Raw genomic sequence first — 3,699 nt, 5'->3', positions numbered from 1 at the left:
TGTAGATTTTATGCAACAAAATGAGTTAAAAATCATTATTATTCCCAAACTTTACTAATTTTTTGGGGGGGGGTTGTTCGTTTGTTTTACTCAAAAGTGGGGCGATTGTCTGAGTTGTTTTAATCTATTTCTACAGATAAACAGACAAGCTGATAGACAGACACTAAATCTAAACCTAAAAAAGGTTTTTTGTTTTTTGTTTTTGTTTTTGTATGTCTGCTACATAATGTCAAGTGCATTTGAATGTGGCAAAATTGGAGTGTATCCTCCATTGAGTCAACAGTGGTAAAGCATGAATGGTGTAGTCTAGGGTGGCTTCCACACTGATTACATGCTGGCCCTGTGTTCTGTTTCAGGGGTCTCCACACATGAGGAGACTATGCTTCTTCCCACTGCTCAGAGATGAATCCCATGACTCAGGGTCCTGACACCCCACCAGCCTAGAGGATAGAGGAGAACAGGCCTGTGTTACAGAGTGGCCAAGCTTAAGACAGGGCCCTGGATAGCTGCTCCTGCAGCTGAAGACAGGGGCCTAGGCAAGAAAGAAGCCTTGGTGTCTGTGTTCTCTCTTCTGCCTCCATCCCTGGCTGAGTGCTGCTGGGATCAGTGACTAACTGGTGGCCATTGGTTCTGTGCCCTATGGCGCTGCTCATTTGTAGCTTCTCTGGCCTCTACTCCCTGGCCACAGGGTCATCCACCTCAACGTGCCATCTCTAAAGTCTCCAGACTCTGTTCAGTGTTCCCTACTGAGAACTGATGCCCTAAGTTGACCTCACTGCCTGCTCTCGCACCTGGAACTAAGATGACAGTTTATAGATTACATTTTAAACTTGGGAATCAAGGTTTCTTCTCCGAATCTCCCTTTCTGCCCTTCTCCAGAAAAAGAGAGCTTTGACCTGCGCTGATGCTGCCTGAGATGACTGGCTATTGTTTGTGAGAATGGGGCATCTTCTTACCTATTCTCACCAGAGTTCACATTGAACCTGTTTCTGATGTGGGCTCCTTGCAAGGCCCCCGGCATCCCTCTCCTCCTGCGAACCTAGGAGACTATTTCACAGCAACACCTTGCCAGCTGCCACAGGTACAAACTACCTGGATATTTAGATACCAGAGTATCTAATAGGGCACTATCAATCTTTCATAGAGAGAGAATACATAAATTATAAACAAATATGTCCTTTGGTCTGGTCGAACAGCACAACGATCAAAGACACACAATGGCAATGCATTTGCTTCCTCGGGCGCTGTGTTACCCAGCTCGCGGCTGCGCTGATGGACAGCCGGGGAGCTGTCGGCTTTTGTTCATTTGTCACAGTACACTTACCTCCTGTGGTTTTAAGTAATCAATATGGGAGCTGAAATCACCTACTGCTACGTCCGCTACCTCCTATTTTGTCCACTCATAAATTATGGATGGCTGCACAACATCAAGTCTACAATTTCGATTGCATTTGCTAATCATTGATCAATAATTCAGAAGCTGCGCCTCCTTCAAGGGCCCCCGCTCTCCTACAGCATCTGGCACTGGCTGACAGCGAGCTAGAGAGTCCCTTATCACAAAGAGCAGCCGAGAAAACAACTTGTTTAAAGTCGCTCCTGTGCCGCCTTCCTCTTCGTATTTCTGATGAGGGCGACTGTTTCTATTTGGCACCTTCCTTGGGCTTGTGAGGCTTTAATGACTGTCACTAGGTCCCTGCAGTGGCCTGTGTGCTGGGTCAGGGATGGCTTCTTTCTGTTTGGTTTTATATGTCTGTCTGGGGGGTGTACCCGGTCTCTTGGGGACAGACCAAGGTTTTGTCCACATTGTACGACCCTGTGGCTATGGAGGCACAGCTGAGGCAGCCTGTCTCGTGCCTCTCAGATCCATAGGCACAAACCACGGATTCATAGAAGACTCTGTCCCCAGCAAAGTCCTTGGAAGGATGTTCTTCAGGGCCTGGCTCCTTCAGGGTCCACGCTCAGCTCTCCTTCTGTTAGTTTTAAAGTGTGTTTCATCAGGCTATGCGAAGTTAACAAAGCACCCTGCCTTCGGATGGAAGGAGTCCTTTTATCTCAGCCTCTTTGAGGACAAGGTGGAGCCCTGCCCCCTTGCACAACAAGCCTTTGGCTGGATGCTGATGCTGCTGCTGATGTGGGAGGGGGCAGCAGGGAGGGAGGGAGGAGGAGCAGGCACTCAGTACAGAAAAGGGTGTGGAGCAGAAGCAATCTGGAGCTGGGGTTTCTGAGAAGCCATCTCTACAAAAGGCAGGATGCTGTGGAAGTTGCCTGGCCTTGGCACAACCCACTGCCCACCCCCCACCCCCCACACCCGCTCTTGGAAGGAGCAAAAGGGCAGAGGGAGACTCTTTGTAGGCTCCTGGGGCTCATGCTGCCTCCCTCCTCACTTGCTGGATGCTCTCCTGCTGCCCAGCTTCTATAGAAGCCTGGCCTCACCCATTGTCACTGCCCTGCGGGAGGGCAGCAGCCAGGAGGCTCTCAATAACTTTAACTTTCAAAAAGTGGGGGAAAAAAGAGCAGCGGGAAGGGCCAGAGAAGAGGGCAGAAGGAAAAGGTTTAAGACAATCTCTGGCAAGAAGCAAAGCTGGCAGAGCAGGAGGAGTGGGCTGATGGGAGGGAGACAAAACTTCCCCTTTAAGGGGAAAAAGAAAAGGAGAGAATGGGAAGGGGGGCCTTTAAATCTCCAGTGAACTTATGAGAATGAGGGGGAAATAAAGACCTAAGAAAAGGCAACTGTCGTCCAAGGATACCATCAGCTACAGCAGTCCTGGCCCCGCTGCCCGCCCTTATTGTCTCCATATGCCTGTTTCTACAGGCTCGGGGAAGCACGCAAACTCTCCTCTTATTTCAGGTTTTAATCCTGCAGGTGAATAGATGGCCCCTGAAAGTCAGACTGTGGGTAAACTGAGGTAAGCATAAACTGAACTGGAGCTGTGAGTGGAGAAGCATGAGCAGGGACACTGAAGATGGGCCACATACCTTTCCCTACACAGACCACCCACCCCAACTCACTAGCACAGGACCCAAGAACCAGCACAGTAGACCCAATGGAGAAATGGTATAGATGATGCTGGTACAAGTAAGCTGATGTCACTCTGGCTTGCCAGTCTCTGCAGAAGGCATGGTTCACTGTACTGACCTTCCACACCCCTCCAATCAGCCTGTCACCAAGACCTAACGTTCTGCCCCACTAAGTATTTTTGCAAAGGCTCAAACTGTATCAGTACATAGCCCAGCTCCTTCCATAAATGAAGCTCCATATTTTGACTTGTGGTCCTCAAGACCAAAGAGTACCCGCAACGGAAAGGTTCAGGCATTATGCTGGCCTGCCCTGTTACCTGGCAGAATCCACTCAGGCAGTACCCTGGTCAGCCCAGAGTTCCATGGGAACTAAGTCTGCACGCAGGTGTAGAGGACCCTTTTAAAAGACAGACCCCGCCCACTTACGCTCTTCCTCTTCTCTCCTTTTCTCTGTTTCTCTCTCTCTCTCTGCTTCTTCTCTCTTCCTCCCTTCACTTCTCTCTGTGGTGCATGGTGGTCAGCCATTAACTGTGTTTCTCTTCTCTCTTACTCTCTCTACTCTGCCAGGCTTATAATAAACTGGTTAATGAGGACTAATTGTCTTAGTCTCATGTCTCATCTTGTGCTCTTCATTTCCAATTTAAGCAAAAGAATAACAGCAACACTGTCTCCTGACATTAG

Source organism: Cricetulus griseus, chromosome 2 (genome assembly GCF_003668045.3).
Source record: "Cricetulus griseus strain 17A/GY chromosome 2, alternate assembly CriGri-PICRH-1.0, whole genome shotgun sequence".
Lineage (NCBI taxonomy): Eukaryota > Metazoa > Chordata > Mammalia > Rodentia > Cricetidae > Cricetulus > Cricetulus griseus.
The sequence above is the reverse complement of the archived record's forward strand: the minus strand, read 5'-3'. Positions refer to the sequence as shown.